A 24973-nucleotide genomic window follows, 5' to 3' on the forward strand; every position below is an offset into this window, starting at 1 on the left:
ATATTTTATTATTATTTTTAAAAATTTATACTTCTGGCTGCTTTAAAGATGTTCTCTTTGTCATCAGTTTTAAGTAACTTGATTATGATGTGCTTGTGTGTAATTTCTTCATGTTTCTTCTGCTCAGGGTTTATTGAGTGTCTTAGATCTATGAGTTTATAGTTTTCACCAAATTTGGAAACATTTCAGCCTTTATTTCTTCAAATATTTTTCTGTCTTCTTTTTTTTTTTTTTTCGGTACACGGGCCTCTCACCGCTGTGGCCTCTCCCGTTGCGGAGCACAAGCTCCAGACGCGCAGGCTCGGCGGCCATGGCTCACGGGCCCAGCAGCTCTGTGGCATGTGGGATCCTCCTGGACTGGGGCACGAACCCGCGTCCCCTGCACCAGCAGGCTGACTGTCAACCACTGCGCCACCAGGGAAGCCCCTGTCTTCTTTTTGGTGACTCTAATTACACACATATTGGGTTATCTGAAGTTGCCTCACAACTTACTGATACCCTGTTCATTTTTTTTTCAGTCTTTTTTTCTCTTTATGTTTCATTTTGGATAGTTTCTATTGCCATGTCTTCAAGTTTTTACTTTGCTGTTTTCTTCTGCAGTTCCCAATCTGCTGTTAGTTATATTCAGTGAATTTTTCATTTGAGACATTTGTAGTTTTCACATCTAGAAGTTTGATTTGGGTTTGATGTGTCTTTTACATTTAAACATAACATGCTCAAGTTTCCTCTAGTTTCTTTATGTATGGAATATAGTGATGGTAACTGTTGTAATGTCCTTGTCTCTTAAATGTACCATCCGTGTCATTTTTGAGTTGGTTTTTAGTGATTAATTTCTCTGCTTTATGGCTTGTACTTTTCTGCTTCTTTGCCTGCCTGGTAATTTTTCATTAACTGCCAGACGTTGTGATTTTAGTTTATTGGGTGCTGTATATTTCTGTACCTAAAATAGTCGTGAGCTTTATTCTGGCACTCAGTTAAGTTTATTATAAATACCTTCATCTTTTCTGGGTGACATGAACATTTAAGGTGGTAAATGGAAATAAAAGACACATCAGGGAATAAATCTGTGGGAAGAGAATTGTCTTAAAAACCAAGAGGATAGTTTTAACAAATAGAGAAATTAAACATGTCACATGCTGCTGATAGTTCAAATGGCATAAGGACAGAAAACAAGCTACTGAGTAAGGTTGTTTATTTGATGTAGAGAATATTCTGTAGTCTCGTGAGCAGAAATCAGATTATAAAGAGTTGAGAAGTAAGTGAGGGAATGGAGAGGGGCAGCAAGTTCTTGCTGCTGCTGCTGCTGCTTTTTCTTCTCCTCTTCCTCCTCCTCCTCCTGCTTTTACTACTTCTGCTTCTGCTTCTTTCTCAGATTCTCTTTCTCCTTATATTTTTCTCCATTCTTTTAAAAAATAGACTAACAACATTATGATGGAATATATTCTGTTTAAAAAACATATACTTTTTAAAGTTCAGATATTATCCAGAGGATAAAATACCTTTACTTCAGGAGGTTGGTTGGTAACTACCAACCTTTATTTAATTGGGTATATTTTTAGGGGACGGAAGAATGGATATTCTTTAGGTTTCAAACTATAGAGGAAAGTCCTAAATAAATTTCTCATTGTTACTGATTTGGGGTTACTGTGTGCACAGTTTCCTAGTTCTGGTCCAAAATAGTAGCCTCAGTTCCTTTCTATATAACACACTGTTATAACTTTATATTAGCATTAGCCTTCACTGTTAGCAGTAAAATAGAGCTTGACGACAGCCAGAGAAGACCAAAGCATTCCATTATAGCTTTCCTCAATACAAAATAAAACAAAATTTTAAAAATAGATATGATAGAAGTAATACAAATGGAATTTCAAAAATTTTAGGGGAATTCATCAGATGTTGCTTTCTCTTAAGAAAATAGTAAAGAAGATTTGATCATGGTCTTCAGTATGGTGTAACCACATAACCACATTAAATCTAAGGATATAGATTCACTGGTGGTAGAAATAGTCCTGAAAGCATCATTAACAAGTTTGGCTTCTACCTCTTTTCTGTTACTTCCTAGCTGTGTGACCTTAAGCAAGTTGCTTAAATTCTCTGATCTTCACTTTCCTTACTTGTAAACTATGGTAAACGTTGATCTCCCAGCCTCATAGACTGTTCATTATAAACAGATGAGAGCAAATGATAAAAGTATGACATCGTAAAGTATTAGATGTGTTATTCATGGTATTTCAAGCATTAAATATCACCAGTCATCACTGGAAGTCATTGGGTTCTAATTATTTTATTAATTTATTTTATCTTTTATCTTATTTTATCTTAATAGCATTCAGTTATAGATTTTTCTCCCCTAAAAGTATAGGACAGGGTTATTTTAAGATAACATTTCTACTTGAAGGAGCTATGGGCACTGCAGGGCTGTTCTGGCATGTGATATTATTGAGGAAATTATGGGGACAAATTTGAGGCTTTGGCCACTTTCTTGAGATCCTTGTGATCAGCCACTTACAAAATAGAATGATAGTCCCTATACTGTATACACTGTTGAGAGAGAGTAAGGATAATGTTAGTGGAAAAGAAATATTGGTTGTCATTGCTTTGTTGCCTGTGTACATTTGGTGAAGAAAGGAAAAGTAAGGAGGAAGGGAGGGGTGATATTAGTTAGAGTGCTTTCCTGGCAAATGCTTTGTTCTTGTGCTGCATTTTGTAACAGAGGGTATTTACTTTGCTAATTTTCTGTTTTATGATTTGTGCTTTATAAAGCCCATTCATTTCTAGTGCTTTGCAAAGTTGCAAAGAGTATTTACTCTACTAAAAATGTAAATAATAAATTCATGTATTATAAGAAATTGAGAACTTAATGTTACAGAAAAACTGCAGGGTCACAGAATGTTATGAGGATATGTTTAGACTAGAAAATAACATTGGGATCACACTTATAGAGTAGACCTTATGTGTACTGATGTATTGTAAATTTTAAAAAGGTAGATGCTGTTACGGATAATATGAATGGTCTATTTTTTATTTAGAATTTTTCTGGGAAAAATATCCATGATCTTTACCAAGAAACCTGTTATTCTGTTGATCTGGCAGCAAAGTGTGACTCATTTGATTTTTTACATGATAAGGGCAAAAGTGTCTGGAAAGCTTTAAGTCTATATCATGGTACCTTGGGAGTCAGGAATAACAGAATTTCACAAGTCAAATGAGATAGGCACCATAATGTCAATATTTGTGTACTGATAAATGTGAGTTGTGAAACTTGGCTCCAGTTACAAGATGCTTTAGGGCTTTGCACTTTAAAATTACATTAGTAATGAAAACTAACAAATACAAAATTTCAATTTTTTTTAAAAAAAGTCCTACTCAACTTGTACACTTTTTGAGAAAACTAACTTTAGATAGTTTTGGCAACTGCTGATTAAATATTTGAATCTGGTTTTGTGCACACAGAGCACATTTTATTCATTACATTAACCACACAGTAAATAAATGAATACCACAGTCATTTACTTTGCTTAGTGTAACTAAAAAGTTAAGTATTAAGTGTGCAATAAATATGTAGAAATGGAAAAGTAATGAAGAATACTATGTACAAAAACACAACATTTTTGTATCTGACCATTATATTTTTCTTGAAATTAAAACTGAATAATCCTAATTTTATTTCTTATATAACTAGATAAAACCTTTTGGTTTCAAATATAATTTTCATCATTCCTTAATTTTCTTGAACTATTTGTTTATTATTCCTTTTATTTATAAGTCAAAACTTGTGCTTAATTGTCCTTGTTGATAAGAAAATTTTTAAATATTGAGAGAAACTTTAATTGGCTGTCAGTGACTTCAGATCTTTTTCCTTTTGATATAAAACTATTCTAGGTATTATTACAAATGTGAAGGTAAACAGCTAAATCACAAGTTTAACTTTTACATAGAAATAATATATTACCTGAGCTTTAATCAAGTGGCACTTATCTCAGAGTTGTTTTCCCTTTTTTTGAATGTTTTTTACATATATTTGGTGGGTACGTATTAAAAGGAATGAGAAGTATGCCTTTGGTAGACACCAGGGCATACATAGATTATTTTAGTCTTCCATTAAAACTGAAAAAATTAGAATTTCAGATGATATTTTCAATGATAATTAAATTTCATATTTTTTGCCTTAAATTTGTTATTTTTCACATAAAAATGGGAAAGTGAGTTATTTGGAGGGAAGGTTGGTAGCTATAGTTACTAAGTACAAATAAAATGATGCAAAATTAAGTAATATCAACATAACATAAATCTAAAATTATATTGATGATAACAACGTATTCAAGACCTCAAAACAAATTTGCATGTAATATTTTATTCTGTGTAGGAACCACAGTTGATGAACTTTCCTTTAGGCTCATTATGTAACTAAAAGACATGTCAGGAAGTTGATGCTTACAGAAAAGTTACAGTTAGACACATTTCCTTATTTATTTTCATTGGTAACCATTATTGGAATATAACACATATATGGTATGTACCTTTTCTGCAGTAATTATGAAGAGCTGTGGTTCAGAAGGCCTTTTTGTTTCAAACATTTATAATACTTTTAAGAAAATGTGAAGTAAAAAGCTCCATGTTTGCTTTTCCTTTCAGGTTGAGAATTGGAAAATTTAGCCTGGTATGAGGTCAATGATCAGAATATATTATGTTTTAAAAATTTCCCATGGAATAGAAATGGAAATGATTTAGTATGAAAAATATATTTCAAAACCATTTGACAGCATATGTCCAAAGTAGAGGTGAACTTATGGTTAAAATAGTGAATCTTAAGCTTTAGGGACCCTAGCTTGAGTGGGCTTTTTTAAAGGCTGACATTCTGGAAAAAAAAGACCAAATTAGCTTTCCTGTCTTCATACGAAATGATATTTCAAATGATTGATATTTTAAGAAGAGGTTAAATAGTATAGAGCCAAAAAAATACGAAAAAATGTATTATGGCAATAGACAGATAATAAAAATATATTTGTCTCCATTTTTGTGAAGTTTTTGTTGTATTTTTCAGCTTTTAAAAATCTATAACTTGTTGTGATTTCTTTTCTAATTTTAAACAAATTTTTACTTTTTTACAAAATTTTATGTTTGTTACTTTTTTCATTAAAGAGAGGCCCCCATATTGTAAAATTTCAGACCTCCCAAAGCCCTCAGACCAAAGAAGGCTCTTTGCTGTTGATAGATTTAAGAGTAATGTAATTTTCAAAGTCAAATTCAAGGATGAGGTATATTTATTTATTTATTTATTAAAAAAATTTTTTCCCCCATTCTATGGGTTGTCTTTTGACCTTCTGTTTTTAAAAATATTTGTTTATTTATTTATTTATTTTTGGCTGTGTTGGGTCTTCGTTTCTGTGTGCGGGCTTCCTCTAGTTGTGGCGAGTGGGGGCTGCTTTTCCTTGCGGTGCCCGGGCTTTTCATTGTTGTGGCTTCTCTTGTTGCGGAGCATGGGCTCTAGGTGCACGGGCTTCAGTAGTTGTGGCACGTGGGCTCAGTACTTGTGGCTCGTGGGCTCTAGAGCGCAGGCTCAGTAGTTGTGGCGCATGGGCTTAGTTGCTCCGTGGCATGTGGGATCTTCCTAGGCCAGGGCTCGAACCTGTGTCCCTTGCATTGGCAGGCAGATTCTTAACCACTGCATCACCAGGGAAGCCCTATATTTATTTTTAAATAGTTTAATTTATGTGGATTTTAGTTGTCCAGCGTAGTACCAGATAGGCCATTTTCAAATCAATCTCTTTGATATCACCATGAAACACATACCGTTGTTTAGAAAAGTAAACAGAAGAATTATTTCACATTGCAGCTTCAAGTTTGTATACTATTTTTCCTAATGTAGATATGTTGTTTGTTTTTCCAAAAGTAAGATATTTGTTTTTATAATTAAGGGTGATATTTTCTGTTTTTATTCCAAGTTAAGTTCCTTCACCTTCTTTTACTCCCTATTTTACTTTTTCAGTTTGAAATTTTAAGAAATTTTCAGGAATGGAAAACCTTTAAGAGTGTAAAAGGTTTTCACAAAATGCAGAGGAACTAGTCTTCTTGAAAAGGCAGAGTTTTTCAAGTTCCAAGTATAAGAATCCTTTCTCTGTTTTGAAACTTAAGAATATTCATAGGCAATTTGTGACTTTCAAATGTTCCTTCTCTTATATTGTTAGTCAGAGAATTTCTAACCATTGCATTTCACCTGTGTCTCTTTTCATTTCTTTAAATAAAGTATTTATTGTCATTCTAAAGAACATTATTGTGGAGCTGTACAATTTTTAGGCTAGCTTGCTAAGATGGGGAAATCTCTGCAGTATCTTTAGGATCTAAGCACACATTTCCTTACTAGACTTTTTGGAGGCTTTTCAAGGTAGTTGGGGCCCACAGCCAGACTGCCTGGGTTTAAATCCTGGCTCTGCCAATGGTGAATTTTGGCAGATTATTAACCTGTCTATGCGTCTCTTCTTCGTCTGTAAAATGCCAATAATAATCATACTCTTAAGATAGGTTAATATATAAAAAAGTGCTTTTATAGTATGCGACATGCAGTAAATACACAATAAATGTGAGCTATTATTATAATGGCTCAAGAACAATAGATAATTTGGGGACCTTTCGTTCTCAATAGGGGATAGTACCGGGCCTCCTTTCTTTCCAGGATGCTTCGGGTACGTTTGGAACACCGATATCCATTGTGTACATTGTTTAACCTGTCATGCAGTCAGTCACACATAAAGGATTTGATCATATTTGGGGAGACCTTTAAAAGGCATGATTAATTTTGAAAATGATTTATTGGAGATAGTTAATATAACATTATTACATCTTCCAAGCTTGTGTGAAAGGAAATCATGGATAGGATTTGGATTGAGAGCTGGGTTGTGACACTAATCATTGACTAATTTTAAACATCTCTGCTCCAAAATGTTTTTTTGTAGAAATTTCTGGTGTAAAATCCTATTCTCTAATTCTTTGTCTGGTCAGTTGCATTTCTGCTTAGTTATATCAGACAGTTTCTTAAGTGAGAGGGTTATTTTTAAACCCTGTTATGTGAAGACAAATTATTTGGCAGTAGACAAAAATGAGGTGACTGAGTTGGGGGGAAGAAGGGATTTAGCACTTACCAGGTAGGTTTGGAGGAGAGGGTGGGAGAGGCTGGAGGTAGAGCAGTGATGGAATTTGGGTCAACTGGATGGGTAAAAAAATAGAAGGGCTTCTGAAGTGCTTGCTGATTGCAAGTTTAGAGTAGTAAGCAACTTCTGCAAATGTCAGGAAAAAGCAGAAGGGATGTTCTAAGAGTTATTCAGGAAGAGTTTCGTTTCTTCTGTGGTGGTGCTGCCACATCTGATAACTGCTGGTGAAGAGGGCATGAAAACAAGCCAGGATTGATGTAAGCCTAGCCAATTTGGATTCCATGATTCCATGAGTATAAGTAGTTTGTGTGCTAAAATTCCTCATGCCCTGGTCAAAGAATCTTTGCATTCAAAACAAGTGACTGAGAATTTTACAATATGGTTGAATCTCAAGATGCAAAAAAACTATGGTTCCCAGTTCCTTTCCTAAAGAGCAGTTTAATCATTTGCTTATGGAAAATCAACACAGAGAGGCAAACCAGAAACTTATCTTGGCAATTTCCCTTAATAGTTCATTAAAACCTCTCATCCTGCTATCTTGTGACATATTAGTAGATCTGTAAATATTTAAGACATTTATAATGTGTAAATATACCATGGTACCTTGGAGTAAGACAGAAGTGGGAGGGACATGTCTAATTATGAAAGTCATGTGAGATAGCTGGTAGATATTTGTTGAGGAAGACAAATGCCATGTTACACAAAGAAATCTTCTGCATCATATAGTGTGTTTAGACCCACATTGTAAAATATTCTTCTGTGTATTTTCTACAAGTCTTCTACAATGTCGAATCTAGGCTAAGAACATATAATGCTCTATGCTGTTTTCATCCATTTGCTTTAGGCTTGGGTTTGTACTTCCTGTTATCTCTCATTTTAGGAAGTAGCCTGAAGCAACCAGATCTTTGTTGCTGCCAACCCTGGAGAGGGAGAAACAAAGGAAATAGTTATATAATCTAAGAAGGGAATTTAAAGAGACCAACAGTTTTTAAGCTGCTTTTTTTCCTCTCCTTTCCTTCTCTCCCTCCCTCTCTTCTTCTCTTTTTTCCTTCCTTCTTTCCCTCCCTTCCTTTCTCTTTCCTTTTTTTCTTCCTTCTTTTTTAAAACCTGGAACTGTTTAAGTTTATATGGAACTCTAACAGATTAGAGAAAGTCTGCTCTGGTGGAAACATGGGTGAGGCAGTGCCCATAACTCTTCCTGGTTGTGGTTCTGGGGAGAATAATTTGAAAACAACTGATGAATTATATTAAAAGCAGAGACCAGAATGTTTAAACAACTCGATTCGGCTTCTGACTTTGACTCTTGGGATGATGTGAGCAGGCTGAAAACTCTTCTGGTAATAGGGAAATTCATGACATGGATTGCCAAAATAGCCATTGAAATTTTAAATTCTCTTGTATTTCTTACTTGCTTTTAAACTCCCTAAATATTAAGTTTGAATATGGTAGCAAAATTATATGTGTCAGTTTTGTTAGCCACTTTTCTTTATAATTTAATATAAGATCATATGTATTTTACATACACATGGTTCTGTTGTTTTAGTAGCTGGGAAAAAGTCTGGTAGATTTAAATCTACACATTTTAAGAAAACTAAAAACTTTCCATTTTCTAAGACAGACCTTTATTTCATGATTACAGTGCAAATAATTGGTTAAAGGTTTATAAATTAATATACCAAAAATTAAAGAGTTTACCAAACTCTTGAAAAATTCTAAATTTATTAAAAAAAAATTTAAACACTTCTTATACCAAACTTATTTTCTATTTCTTTTCTATACCCTACAGAAGAACATAAACCTGAAATTAGCAGGACAGTATGTATATAATGACATTACATTATTATGAAATAGTTATCTGCTCTAGAGAGCTCTTTTTCCTCTAGAGGGCAATGCTTTACTTTTACATCACTAATCCAGAGGAAAATTTAAGAACAGCTTTTTTTCTTAAGAGACAAAAATGGTTCATTTTGCTCATTCTCTCTCTTTTAAAATACATTGTATAGCTGAGACATTTAACAATACATGCTTTTAACCAGAAAATATCCAAGATAATTAGAACTTTCATAAACTAATATTTGATTTGGATTTTTAGGGAAGATTTCTTTGGCTTTCCTTTTTTATTTTCTAAGAAAGCATTAGAAAAAGCTTGACCTATACTCTAAATTTAGATATAATTGAGTTCTCTTTTTTAAACGATAAACTTTCTTTCCCTCTTAAAAAAAACATTTTGACTTAAGGTTCCAGATTTGTCACTTGACTTGCTAAAAAGCAAACGAAACAAAAAGAAAAACCCAAAATTAGAACTAAAAACTCAGACTCTCCTCTTTGTTCTACTTTTCTATTTGTGTTTTTCATGCTATTTAAAATTTTAGGCGATTTCTCTTGTGCCATAGCTTTCTTTTTTGTGGTATTTCCACAAAACAAATGGATTTGTTAAGAAAACAAAAGCCTTCTCCACCCCCTTTAGCGCACTCTTACTCTACCCTCCTTAAAAGTGAAACCAAAATATATTAGTGTGGTAGACTGAACTCTAAGATGATACTTAAGATTTCTGGCCCCTGTGCATATATACCTTCACCTAGTTATTCAATCAAATCTAGGTACTGCTGTGAAGGAATTTTGCAGATGTAATTAAGATCCCAAACAGTTAATCTTAGAGAGGGATTATCTGGGTGGGCCTGACCTAATCATATGAGTCCTTTAAGTATGTGGTTAGAGATCAGAGACAAGTCAGACAGATGTGAAATGTGAGAGGAATTCAATTTGAGAGAGATTCTCCATTGGTGGTTTTGAGATGGAGGGGTCCATGGTGCAAGGATCTGGAAGTATCCTTTAGATGCTGAGAGTGGTCTCCAGTGGACAGCCAGCAAGAAAACCAGGGCCTCAGTCCTACAACCACAAGAAACTGATTTCTGCCACAACCCCGTGAGCTTGGAAGTGGACCCTGAGCTCTGGATGAGAAAGAAGCCAAGACAACACCTTGATTTCAACTTCATTAGACCTTGAGTAGAGGACTCAGTCAAGCTGTGTGCAGACTTCTGACCTACAGAACGGCAAGACAATAAACGGGTGTTGTTTAAAGCCTCTGAGTTTGTGTTAATTTGTTATGCAGCATAGAAAACTAATACAATCAAGGTAAATAAATTCCTTTAACACTGTGCTCACAGAGTTGGCTTGAAAAGTGGAAGCTCTCATATGATATGATACTGAAACAGTAGTGTTCAACATTTGAAGATCTGCTATCCTTGTTATAGTGATAGTTTGCTGGCCAAAATCCATGCTCCCTTTTTCCTGGTACCATTCCCTACTGGGTTGACTTCATGCCTAACTTCAGAGGTGAGACTCAGCTTAATCTATTAGAGTATACCGCCTGAAGACAGCACATGTATTCTAAACTGGTCCATATGAATAAAACAGAGGAGGATTTTGGTGAGAATGTTGGGGCACATACTCTCTTTTCTCCTCTGAGCTTGGCGATGTGAGTATTGAGGTTTTTGGCTATTGAAGCTCCAAGGGAGAACCTGGAGTTTTGAGGAGGCTATTATATACAGCCTAAAAATTAAACTGGAGGAAGCAAAGCTAAGAAAAGGATTCTGATGAGGTTTGAGGATGGCGTCATGCTGTATGTGAATATAAACCTATTCTTGACTGTTCAGTTATATGGGCCAATAAATCTTCCCCTTCCGTTAAAAATTTTTTTGTTTAAGCCTATTTGCATTGAGTTTCTTGTTTCTTTCTACTGAAAAAATATCTAAATTAATAGACCAGTCATTATCTCTTTGATTGTCATGATACCTTTCTTCATCTTTCCATAGAATATGTTCTAGACTAGTAAACTCTCATCATCTGGATATATTTTCTTTTGTCTTTGTCTAGTTTTAGGTCTAGAGGTAGAAATTGGTGAAAAAATTATAATAAGATGTTATAAATTTATTGTTTTTATATTTTAATCCAATTGAACAATTCAGGAAAATAAGTATTGTGGCTCCCATAATATTCCTATTGTAACACATATTTGAAGACTATTAACTTATTATTAGCTTCGTCTAAAACTTGTCCTTTTAGAAATTATGTCAATAAAGTAGAACCCATTTTGTTTAAAGGTTATGTTTCAAGTTAGTGAAAATGTAAACCATACAATTCTCATTAATTTCCATTATAATTCTTTTGACTGAAACATGTTGGAGATAGTTGCACATGAAAAAAATAATTAATATTTGCCCTATGTAAACATGAAAACAGTTGGTTTGTGTTGCTAAAATTAGTATTCAGTGCCTCTTCATAATCTCAATCTTACTAGCAGAAGTGAATAGAGTCAGTGATACAAAATGTGATATTGCAAGCATAATAGTTCCTCTTTAATAATTTAAAGTACTTTGAAATGTGTGTATTTTAAATGTGTGTGTGTGTGTGTGTGTGTGTATTGAAAACTGTGGGTTTTCATTTATTTGTTTACTTGCTTTTTATACTTTAAGGTCTTGTCTTTTACTTGCAGGCATTAATTTTCCCAGAATATAGTTGTGATAACAGACCTCCCTGGTCTTAAGGTTTTCTTAGATGAGCTAGCCCTTCTAGGAGGGTATCTTAAATATTAGTGTCTTAGCAGGTTAGAGTTGACTCAAATAGAGTATAGCAAAAAATACTTCTTTTTTTTTTTTTTTTTGCGGTGCGTGGGCTCTCACTGTTGTGGCCTCTCCTGTTGCGGAGCACAGGCTCCGGACGCGCAGGCTCAGCGGCCACAGCTCACGGGCCCAGCCGCTCCGCAGCACGCGGGATCTTCCTGGACCGGGGCACGAACCCGTGTCCCCTGCATCGGGAGGCGGGCTCTCAACCACTGCGCCACCAGGGAAGCCCTACTTCCATTTTTATAAACACTTAAAAGTAATTTGGGAATGAGTAAAGTGTACATGAAATATCAGGTATTTTTAGATTTCTTAAGGAAAGACCACAAAGGAAATTTCCAGCATAAGAGATACATACTTTAAATATATGAATTTCAAAATGGAATTTAACTATTCTTATAAGATGAGGTAGAATACAAGTTGAGTGAAAAAGATCAATTATTGATATAGGAGGAGCCTACTAGTTTTTTTTTTTTATTGCAAGGATGGACTTATAAAGGAAGCTTTAATTTAAAGAGGAAATCTAGGGTGAATTGATCTTGAGTGGCATGACTGAGGGGAAGTATGGTAATGGATATAATTGAGAACATGGAAAGGAAGGGCAGAGGAGGAGCAGAAACGACACCTAATGTGTGTCTTTTATATCAGGGAAATTGCATAAAGAGGTAAAAACCCATAGCCAAGAGAAAAGCATGCTAGATATTTACTGTGGTCAGAGAACAAGGGGTCATTGGCCAAGTTAATGGATCAGATAATGAGATGGATGTTGTATTATTGCTAGAACTGCCGTAACAAACTACCACAGACTCGGTGTCTTAAACAATAGAAATTTATTTCCTCACAGTTCTGGAGGCTAGAAGTATGAGATCAAGGTGTAGGCAGGGTTGGTTTCTTCTGAGGGTCTCTCTTTTGTCATCTTCTTCCAGTGTCATCACATGGTCTTTCCTCCATGTGTGTCTGTGTCTTCATCTCTTCATATAAGGACACCAGTCATATTGTATTAGGGTCCATCCATATGACCTCATTTTACCTGGATTATCTTTTTAAAGGCCCTATTTGTAATACAGATACATTGTGAGGTATTTGGGGTAAAGACTTCAATATGTGAATTTTGCAGGGGTGCGGGGGCTATGATTCAGCCTACAATAGACATGTTTACTTCAAGTTTGCTATGGACCTAGCCTAATATGGTGGCTGTGGGAATTGAAGGGAATAGCCTGGCCAATAAAAAGAAGAATCATTAAGATGAGTTATTTAGAATGCAGGATAGATACATTTTTTTAAACTTTTGTTTTTATTTGAACTTTTGAAAAAAAGGGAAAACCATGTTTTGAATAGGAAGCTATATTTGAACACTTACTGAATATCAGAACGATAACTTTTCTAAGAAAGCACACTCTCTAGTAGGTAATATTATAAAAATGTGTGAGTTGTCAATGGAAATAAAAGAAAAAGAGAAGAGAAAACTTAGCTCCATGGGATGACTTCAGTGAGGAGTGCTGTTAAATGTCTCAGATCTTTGTAAAAGCAGGAAAATATCTGGGATTGTGGAATGCCACCTAAACTAAGACAATAGAAATTATGAAATGCTGGCCAAAGAATCATTGAGAAGAGGATTTGCCAAGAAGGAAGTCATTGATATCTTCAAGGCAATACTTTCTTTTGTAGTGACACTGTGGGTGTGGGTGTGGGTTGCAGTCAGTGTATGTTGAGATGGAGAGGTGTTGTAATTAGGGGGAAGGGGTTCAATTTTATCCTTCACAAAATTCATCACTATCTTTTCTGAGTTGTCTAATACACTCAGTTGTTATCTATAGCTTACCAAACATTTTGAGCTATCCTTATATTTCAGGAAAGCTATAGCTCATACTTAAATGATATTTAATTATCAAATTGTGATTGAACCAAAAGCTGCAGTTGTGCTTTTCAGTGGTTACCTCAAAATTCAATGCTTGGATAAGCAGAAAGAACATAGAAATCTTTATAGTCTCAATCCATGTCTAATTTTTTGGCTCCAACTCTTATTCAGATCTGTTTCCAGGACCTTGGGGATAAACATTTAAACCATGTTTTTATTCCCTTGAATAAGTGGCAGTATAAATTTTATGGTAGAATCAGTTCAGACGGAAAGTACCACAGCCAGGTATGGGATTACTATTCTGAGAGTGGTGAACTAGAGCCAAGGTCTTTAGGGAGGGGAGACCCCTGTGCTAAGACATGACCATGATGGAGAAGACTTTCTCCAGCTGAGAGTGATGCTAGAGGTCCTGGTGGTATGGCACTTTTTCTTTAATGAGAACAAATTAACTCTTCCTGGATATGATTTTTAAAAATTGTTATCTGATTTTGTTGTACTGTAAAGTATCTTCAGTAGAATGATTTCCTTCTTTTAATTTTCACTTTTATATTTTATTCATTCACTCCACAAGTTTTGTGGAATGTGCCAGGCACTGTTCTACATGCTTGGTGAAAAACTATGAATACCTCTGCCAGAGTAGAGCTTATATTCTAGCAGAGAAGACAAATAATGATCACTATGATAATATATTAATATATTATAGTTACATTAATTAATATATAATTTATTAATTTTAAGATAGTATATATAGTTAATAAATAAGAAAAAAATGCACCCTGCTAGAAGGTGATAAGTGCTATCACCTTCTTTGATCTCAAATAGGCATACTTTATATTTTCCAGGTAAACCTGTTGGCAAACAAAATATATGGTATAAAGTTATAATAGCCAATTTTATAACTATGAGCTAATGAAACTTTGTGATGCTATTTAATGTTTATATTTACCCCCTGCAAGCAATTGATTTTCAAATTTAGTAACTTTCTTCCAAATAATGTAGCTTGCATCTATTAGTGTGCCTTTTAAAATCACCAAGTCATTTGCCCAGTCTTCTGGTTAACCCGAACCTCTGTTCCATGAGATCTTTGAACATTGAGGCCTGATTGAAGGCTCAGGGTGCTTTTGAAAATTCACCAAATATAATTCTCCCTTCACCTGACAAGAAATCGGGCAGATAAAAGTGCCTTTATTTTTCCTGGAGTCATGGTACAGCAGAGCCTTTACTGTTCTGCCCCAAGAGAAAATGGTTGCCTGTCCAAAAAGGGAAGGAAGAGGAAACAAGGATAGCTCTACTCAAGTCTTGCATTTCTCTTTTTCTCTCCAGAGTCTATGTATGCATTCTATTTTGAAATATTTCTATTAGAGAAAACAAAAATCCTGATTCTCAGTGTCTTGACTGGGAAAACAAATGTACAATTTGTAATCTGTTAGTTCCGTAAAGTTGAAATCACTGGGGACAGATGTATTTCAGAATTCAGATTTTTTTGCCTTTTTTACCTTTTTAGTACCTGTGCCAGATATTTGCTTTGCAATGCTCTTCATTTAAAAATTTTAACCCCAGTTACTGGACTTTAAGATTATTAGTGGTTTTTTACTTGGGGCTTATAATTCTTAAGAGACATCTTTTAGCAAACTCAATTAGCATTTTACTATTGAGCCATGAGTTTTTATACCTTCTAAACAAATACTGGAAGACAACTCAGCATTACTAGAATTTGTAAAACATTAGTATATATGTATATATATAGACACATATATACCTTCAACATGTAATTGAAACCTTGTGTTGTTCTACAATGTTTATATTTACTCTCTACAAGCAGTTGATTTTCAAATTTAGTAACTTTCTTCCAGATAATGTAGCTTGTATATATATGAGTGTGTGTGTGTGTGAATATATATACACATATATATGAATTTATAAATATATATATCAGTTTATAAATATCCTAAAAGGCTTAGCTAATTTAGGTATAACATATTGAGTGGGTAAAGTAGGAAAAACCAATGATTAATTTAATAGTTATTTACTTAGTTTATCAAAGAATGCATATTGTTTTGGTGAACAGTCAAACATGAGTACTTTTCCCCCAGATTCAGTTACATTAAATAAAAAGAGTAATTTTTTTTTTTTACTCTTTTAAGAATTTGTGCAGTTAAGAGTAAAAAATCATGTATGCCTAAGTAAGTAAGTCAGAAAGAGGAAGACAAATACCATATGATATCACTTATATTTGGAATCTAAAATATGATACAAATAAACTTATTTACGAAACAGAAACAGACTCACAGACATAGAAAACAAATTTATGGTTATCAAAGGGGAAAGGGAGTTGGAGATGGATAAATTAGGAGTTTGGGATTAGCAGATACAAACTACTATATATAAAATAGACAGGACTTCCCAGTGGCACAGTGGTTAAGAAACCACCTGCCAATACAGGGGACATGGGTTCGAGCCCTGGTCTGGGAAGATCCCACATGCCGCGGAGCAACTAAGCCCATGCGCCAAAACTACTGAGCCTACGCTCTAGAGCCTGCGAGCCACAACTACTGAGCCCATGTGCCATAACTACTGAAGCCCACATGCCTAGAGCCCATGCTCCACAACAAGAGAAGCCACTGCAATGAGAAGCCTGTGCACTGCAACGAAGAGTAAGCCCCCATTTGCCACAACTAGAGAAAACCTACGCGCAGCAACGAAGACCCAATGCAGGCAAAAATACATAAATTTATTAAAAAATTAAAAAAAATAGACAACAAGGTCCTACTGTATAGCACAGGGAACTATACTCAGTATCCTGTAATAAACTGTAATGGAAAAGAATTTTAAAAATCATGTATGCAAGAAACTTTTGGGAGCAGTAGTAATTTTATAGATTAGAAGACAAGAAGGATATGTTCTCATTTACTTAGAGTTTGGGTCCTTGGCTTTCACGTCATTCTAGGTAATTCTAACCACTGAGTGTTTGTGTTTGCTAATGAACTTTTAGCCTTTAAACTGAGATTTGTCTCTGATCTTCAGAGAAGTTCCCAGATGTTCCCTTATCATAAAAGTTGGTATCTGAGAAACGTTTTCAGAAAATATATCTCCTCCACCAAGTCTTCTAATTTCTTTAAAGTAATTCAACCAAATAATATGGCCTATTAAATTGTTTCATCTTAATTCAGGGACAAAAGAGGAATGCTGCTCTGGAGGTCGCCAGTATATACCAAATATTTTCTTCTCCTTTGCCAAGTGTGCAGTTCATTGTTTGGTCACCTGTGTCTGTCAGTTTAGCACATTTAAGGCAGTTCTCAGCACCCCCATTCTTCTCTAAATCTTACATGGAGGCTTCAAATATTGTCTGGCTCATTATTTCCCAATGAAGGTTAAGCCCTTGACTGTCAGACGGAACCCTTCGCTAATTAGAGCCCTTGCTTTGGCACTGAACGTGTCATGTCTGTGAGCCGTCCCACTGCAATCAGGGGCACGTTGCTCGCTCGCATTAAGTAAGTGTCCAGTGCCCACAGATCTCCGGGAGAACTGCTTGCTATTTTCTACATGACAAATTTTTAGCTTGCTAAAATTCTAACTCCTCTTTAACAGGCTTTAAGTAGAATTGGTTGAGGTATTCCTCAGTTCACTAAGAAGAGTTTGCTTAATACTACCCTGTTTAACCTCTTCAGTTTTGATGAAGTTGAATCCACACTTGAATAATGAAAGTGATACTTTCAAATGTGGAAAAAATAGTAAAATTTCCCACTCTTTAAAAAATAAATGTGTCAGTATATCTGTTACATAGTATTTAACTTCATGTTAGGTTAAAAACCATCTTGGTTCTTTTTGATTTAATTAAAAAGGATAACTCAAGATTGGTTCACATTATTAAAATGGTATCATAAAACTACATTACTTCCTTTGATTCTGTCTTTGCTTCAAGAAATATATAATTTATGGTTCGTTTTTCAGTTGATAGGGTTTTACCAGCTGCACGGATAGAAAGATTGAATTGACGGGCAGGTTTCATGCCTTTGAATTGTCAAAGAATGCTTTTGGGAGTAAGTCAGGATTCTTCATTAGTATTCATAGGAGTGCTCCCATGTCTTGTGTTTGATCACTGCTTCTTGCTTCCATTTCCAGCTTTCCTCGGTTAGAGCAGGGAGCTGGCCCGACTGATGCAAGTGTCTTGGTGTTTGATTTCTTTATGGGTTAGCTTTTTGAAGAAAATTCTCTACATGGATATAGGCCATACTCTTGTATTTGGCTAGTTGATTCATGGGTTAATTTTAGACACAAGACTAGCTCTACAAGCTTAGTGCATTTTTCTTTTTAAAAGAAAGTACATTATACAAGTTAAAAAAAATTATAGTTTACTTATTCTTGGGGAAATATACTATGTAAAGTTATTCATGTTTCATGACTGTAATGAATGTATTGAGATTTCATTATACTCTATAAACAAATTAACATTTTAATTTTGGAATTTCTGATATTTTTAGTTTTAGTAGCTGATCCCCTCATACAGGAATTAAGTGAAGGCAGAAAAAGCACATAAAGTTTCAAAGTGAAAAACAAGGTATAGTAAGTGTCAGAGTTGTTGAAGGGCAGAGGAAAACAATTTTCTTTCTCACTGAGAAGCTATAGGAAATAGTTTATAGAAAGTTGTAAAATTATTAAAAAAACCATACTTATTGTTTAACTCAACAACTTTTAAATTTCTTTATATGTGTTGATGTTTCAAGACTGCTGTAATAAAGATTCAGTGACTTTTTAAAGTATAAAATCAGTTATAATCCATCAGATGGATTAAAACTGTTTTAAAATATTTGCTTCTCTGGGAAAAGGATAAATCATTAGGTTTACATATTGGGCTCTTAGTTTCTGTACTGCTCTCTGTTTACTTCACTAGTATTGGGACTCCCTTACCAAAAATTTATATTTGGTATATATATACATATATACTCTCTTGGGGGGGGGGATAGCGTGAGAGGAGCTTTTTAAAAGTTTTTTTTCTCTTGATTATAAAGAGATAAATATATATATATTTTTTGCGGTACATGGGCCTCTCACTGTTGTGGCCTCTCCCGTTGCGGAGCACAGGCTCCGGACGCGCAGGCTCAGCAGCCATGGCCCACGGGCCCAGCTGCTCTGCGGCATGTGGGATCTTCCTGGACCAGGGCACGAACCCGTGTCCCCTGCATCAGCAGGCGGACTCTCAACCACTGCGCCACCAGGGAAGCCCAGAGATAAATATTTATTGTACAAATTTTATAAGAAAAAAGAAGGGAAGAAACCCCACCAGTAATCCAATACCCCGAGGCAAGCAATAGATATTGGTTTATTTTCAGACTTAGATAGACAATTATTTTTTGTCTTTTATGAATAGTTAACTCATGTTTCTAGCTCATTTAAGCATTAGGGTTTTAATAAATCTATTTATATGAGATAAGCATATATACATTTATTTACTTTATATGAGCAAATTATTCATCTTTTAATTTTCTTCATTGATTTTATGGTGACAAAGCCCATTCTGTGATTTATATTCACTATTATTTTTTTTTGGCTGTTAATAATTAGTTTTTAAATTTTTCATTGCTTTTGATTTATTTTAAATTACACAAATAATATGTGAATATAGTCTTGGAAAAGATTCAGATGTACCCTTGTAAGTTCTCTTTTTTTATCGTTTCCTGTGACAGTCTGTCCCCTACTAGATTTTAACCATGGTTACCAGTTTCATGTGATATTTTCCTTTGCATTAGTGTATGTATTAGGATTTTGAGTGGGGTTTTTTCTGTTGCTCTTGACTAGGGGACAAAACCAAGGACACATTGGACAGCCAGTATCTCACATTCTAAAGAGAGCTGGAGTGAGACAATCCCTCCAAGACTCAAACCAGATCTGCACCTCCTCACCATATACTAGCCCCTTCTTCTAACTGTAGGCTCCTCTGGTTTATATAAGAGAACTCTATGGAGAGAGGAAGGCAGGGCGAGAGAGAGGAAGGTTATAGTTGGCTCCCAAGTGAATTGCTTGTAGAGAATGGGGATTCTGCAAGAACAGTTGGCTTGCAGCTGACTGACTGATTTACTCCCTGTCCTGTTGGAACAGGAGAACTGGGGAGAGACAATGAGCAGAGACAGGAGGCTGCAGGAGTCAGCCTGTATTCCTGTATTTTATAGGAATGGCAGCCATGTGTGAGCATCCTGTGGGACAACTGGACATGAAGCCAGATGAATGGGTTTAAGTACCTTATCAGAAGGTGTTCTCCTGGATGAGGAGAATGCCGCAGCAAGAGGTGGCGAGGGGACCCACTTTATATACCTGTCCTGTACCATGGGGGCAGGGAGTGTGGCCAGAGAGGAGGGGGAGCGGGAAGAAGGTGGAGCCACCCTAGGTCTCCCAGGGTTTGGATCTACCACCTTTAGTGAAGTATCCTCTCTCTCCCCACTGATATTTTTGAAGCTTTATATCAAAATTTTAAATATACTAAGACTAATACACTATATAATATCTACATTTTAATATTATTTAAAATATACTATGATCAATATATTTAAAATATGCTATTAATCAGGGGTCCCCAACCCCTAGGCCGTGGACCGGTACCAGTCCACAGCCTGTTAGGAACTGGGCTGCACAGTAAGAGGTGAGTGGCAGGCAAGTGAGCGAAGCTTTACCTGCTGCTCCCCATCGCTCGCATTATTGCCTGAACCACCCCCCGCCACCCTGGTCCGTGGAAAATTGTCTTCCACGAAACCAGTCCCTGGTGCCAAAAAGCTTGGGGACCGCTGCTGTTAATCGATTCTTCATGTTATTTTTAAATTTAGAACAATTTTAACTATACTTTGCCTATTTGTTCTTGCAGATGAATTTAGATTCCAAAACAAAATTCCTCAGGATTCATTTACATTTTGGCCCCTTCTGTATTTGTTTCTCTTCCTCCATAGTAAGAAACTTGACTCCCATTATCATTACTATGTCTTTGTTCAGGATTACTTGCTTGTTCAACCCCCCAGTATGTAACCAGTGTCATTGTTTCCTGTGTGGATGCCTCACACCACAACCCGTGTTCCAACACCCCAGGCTAGGTCTTAGTGTCCAGCACTGAAGGGGCCTGGCCAGAGTCTCCTTAACACCCATGCAAGTGCCTTTCTCACAGTGCTCAGACACACCTCACATCACGCCCCCGGCCTATAAGCCCTTCGTCTGTCTGTGTAGGCTCAGACTCCTGCTTCTGACTGTCACCCCTTTTGTCCTCCTCACTGACTTAGGTACTCTGATCCCCACATTGGGTCGCCACTCTTGCATAGATGCCCTCATCACTCCGCTCAGGCTCAGACCCTCTCCAGGGATGCCCTCCTCAGTCTGCTGGGCTCTGAAACCCCATCCAGGGTGCCACTCCACTCCAAGTGGCCACCCCCTCTCCCAGCTAGAGCTCTGATGCCCTGAGTTCAGTGGATGCTCTCTTCACTCTCTTTGGGCTCTGACTTCACACTGAGCTACCACAATCCATGGACTCCTTCCTTTCTCTGCTGTGCCTCTGATACCGTGTACCTCCTGCAGGAATCCCTGTGTCACTCCACTTGGCTTCCGACTTCCTGCCCCAAGTCAACCCCTCACATGAATGCTTTCCTCACCTCACTGACTCTCAGGCTAGGAACCCTCCTACCTGGATACCTTCCTCACCCTGCTTGGGTTTTACACCTTGATGCCAGTCTTGTTCTGCCCCACATGATAATGGTCTGAATTGTTCAGAAAAGAAAGGAAGAAGGTGAAAGGGGAAGGGAAGGAAAGGAAATGTATTTGATTTTTTTTATCTTCCTTTCTTCCAAAAGTATTTATTAAATGCAATTAACAGGCGAATAAGATTCCTGCCTTACAGGGGTTTACTTTCTATAAGTGGGGACAAGCATGTAAAGGTATTATTATCATAGTGCAGTATGCTACCACAGAGCTTTTCCCTAGGATGCTGTAATGGCAGGTTGGAAGGACACCTATTCCAACCTAGCAGAGTTAGCAGAGGCCTTTGGGAGGTGGTGGTGATAAGGGAGTTTCATCTATAAGGGACAGAAGAATCTAAACAGGTGAAGAGGAGGCCAGGGTAGGTTGATGAACCCACACTAACTTTTGTATCAGATTCTTTAGAAATTGAAGTAAGCATCATATTAAAAGTGTTAGGATTACTAGGAAAACAGAAGTAGATTTATTTAAAAGCCTTTGTTAATGAGAAAAATGTCATTACACGAAGAGTTTGGACTTTCTCTGCCTTTCTGCAAAACAAGGAAATTAGTTTAAAAATGAATTCATGCCTGTTCCCGGATGGCGTGTGGGGCTGGCGGCCGACAGCTGACCCTGCCGCCACCAACATGGAGAGTTTGTACCGAGTCCTGTTCTTAGTGCTCGAATGTCCCATCCTGAAGCTGAAGAAGCCGCCCTGGGTGCACATGCTGTCGGCCATGACAGTGTACGCTCTGGTGGTGGTGTCTTACTTCCTCATCACTGGAGGAATCATTTATGATGTTATTGTCAAAACTCCAAGTGTCAGCTCCATGACTGATGAACGTGGGTATCAGAGACCATTAGCTTTCTTGGCCTGCAGAGTAAATGGACAATACATTATGGAAGGACTCACATCCTGCTTCCTGTTTACAATGGGAGGTTTAAGGTTCATAACCCTGGACTGATCCAATGCACCAGACATTCCCAAACTCAATAGATTTCTCCTTCTATTCATTGGATTCATCTGTGTCCTATTGAGTTTTTTTCATGGAGTATTCATGAGAATGAAACTGCTGGGCTATCTGATGGTTTAGAATGCCTTTTGAGAAGAAGTCGGTGGATATTGAATTTGCTCCTGTTAATGAAGTTTTCAAGGCTGTACCAGTCCTCTGATATGAAATATGGAAAAGGATGAAAAGCAGCAGAAAAGAAACATCTAGTGAAAACGTAGGAAGCGTATTATAGCTTGGACTAGAATGTCTTCTTGGTATCAAAGTGACAAGCTTATCAGTATTTTTTCCTGCTGTCCTATACTGACATACCAACGATGTTAAGTGGCATTTTCTTCTTTTTTTTATTTCTTAAAGAAAGTATACTTCATTTCTACAACTATAATATTGAGTAAAGTGATTATTTTTTACAAACCCCTTAAAAAAGTGAATTCATGCTGCTTTGAGGGCCTGGAATCTGCCTGAATATGAATTACTACAAACACAAAAAAGAATTTTAAATGAAACCCTAAATATTTGATAATGGGAATGCTTAATTTATTCTTGGAGTAAGCATGACAAACCTCTGAATAAAAGGGAAAGGGAAGTTATTCTTTATATATAGAATGCTTTTCTGTTTCTTTTAAATTTTAAAAAATCAGTATTTTTTAAAAAGAATATTACTGAAGAGAGTTTTCTCCCACTTCGGTGCCCTTGAACTTGCCTCTGTGACCCACACTGTAGGGCCAAGAGGTTTGACCTGGGGAGGACATCATTCAATAGGCATGAGAATCAATGGTTGGGTAAGAGCTTTTTGTCTGATGGGAGGCTTAAAATTGGGACTAGAGATTCTATCCTGTGTGGATTTTTTGGGGATACATGTTTAGTTCTCTTAACTTGACTTTTCTATGTATATGAATTAGGGTGTGTATATTTTTCCTGAAAGAAAACTTATGCTTAAAATAGTTTACTAAAACAAAAATTTAATGAATTATGAAATATTTTTCTAGCCTGAGAAGACATAAATACTTCTAATAATGATTTTGCAAAGCTGAGCATAACTGGTTTATAGAATGTGTTCTGTGTTTGTGTTTATTTTTAGAGTACATTGAAATTGGATGTTCATTGTGGAGCGAAGCAGGAAATTTTGGTGGTCCCAGTCTGTTGGAAAGGCCCAGGTGGTTGAGGCCCAGTTCTGCTGTTCACAAACTATATGATCTTGGGCTAGTTACTTAATATCTCTCAATTTCAGTTTTCTCATGTGTGTGTTGTGAATAGTAATATTGAGAAAAATTATGTCTTTTCCCCATAGCATGTTATGTTGTTTGTAAATTACTAGACTGAATGAGCTGTAGACTTAATCCAGTTTCTCCACAAAAATTTCATGTGCAAATAACCTTTTTTTTAAGGAAATTACTCTTAATGCACCCAGTTCTTTACAATGAGTAATTTTTGGAATTAAGATAATTTTACTCATGCAGAAGATAAAAAATAAAACTTCCTTCAAGCCAACACATTAAAAAAAACAAAACAAAACTGTACTGACTCCTCAGTACTAAGGAATCACAGGAGGAGGTATAATATTTTTATCTCTAATGCAAATGTTGATTACATAGTAAGAAATAACTGTGTTGTTTGTTAATAGATTTGCCTGAGAATGTTGCTTAAATTACATAATATTATCTTTTAACTGCTCCGGCAAATAGTGGCAATGCTCCCTCTTTGTGTACTGAGATTGCTTATGTAATATAAGACATTACATTAAAAAGATAACCAGTTGTGAGAAATATGAGTCTATTAAATCAACAGTTATAATACTTTACAAAAAATCTAGTCTAATCATCATATTAAGGGTCAAGGCCACAACACTTTTAGAAAAATGATTTTGAGTTGTAAGAATTTAGGGTTCATTCCTGTTATTTCTTTGGGAAACAGTTTCCTTTTTACAAATAAAGCTGCTTGTCTAGCTACTGAAAAATCTTTTATTTAGACAATTGTCTTTTAAAATATTCCAGGTCGCAATGTATCATTTCAGTTTCCATGGCTGCTTTTATGGTAAGTGTTTCTGCTAAAATGCTTTAGCAAGTGGAAATGCTATCAAACTTTAACATTAAGTAAATCTAGGCATATTTTTAAACAAAACCTCTGCAGATTTAGTTTGATTTTTAAAAAAACAAATGCCTAACTTTTAAAATTAGAGCTTTTTACTAAGAAAGCATGCATTAAACTGCTTTTTTTCTCTTTGAAATTATTTCTTTAGTCTCAAAATACCTGACGAAATTATGTGCTACCCATAAACCTCAGAAAAAAGGTAAACTAATTCAACATTTTAAGAAAGCATGTCCTCCAAAACTGTATAAAAATATAGTAAACCTCCCAGAATACACGATTTAAAAGGATTGTCGCACTTTAAGATTTAGAAAAGTTATCTTCCCTTTATGTATCTCCATAAAGAATTAAAGATGTATAACTATAAAATATTATTTTTGGGGTCACCAGTAATTTTATATTTGTGGGGAGAGGAATTAAATGCATGAAATTATGAGATAGACACATAGATAGATTAGTATTCACCATCGTTAGCTCCTTGTTTAGAGAAAACATTCAATAAATATCTGTTGAATGAATGAGTTTTAATGACAAACTATA

General features: G+C 35.8%; 1 long non-coding RNA gene and 1 pseudogene across 1 annotated transcript in view; both read left to right on the top strand.

The window, feature by feature from the left end:
* LOC137221522 (uncharacterized) overlaps positions 1-24973 on the top strand; it is a 105469-nt gene that overhangs the window by 23144 nt on the left and 57352 nt on the right. The gene's annotated exons all lie outside the window — the stretch shown is intronic.
* On the top strand, positions 21934-22761 carry LOC137220749 (oligosaccharyltransferase complex subunit OSTC-like; annotated as a pseudogene).

The sequence above is a fragment of the Pseudorca crassidens genome, chromosome 3 (assembly GCF_039906515.1).
Source record: "Pseudorca crassidens isolate mPseCra1 chromosome 3, mPseCra1.hap1, whole genome shotgun sequence".
Taxonomy (NCBI): Eukaryota; Metazoa; Chordata; class Mammalia; order Artiodactyla; family Delphinidae; genus Pseudorca; species Pseudorca crassidens.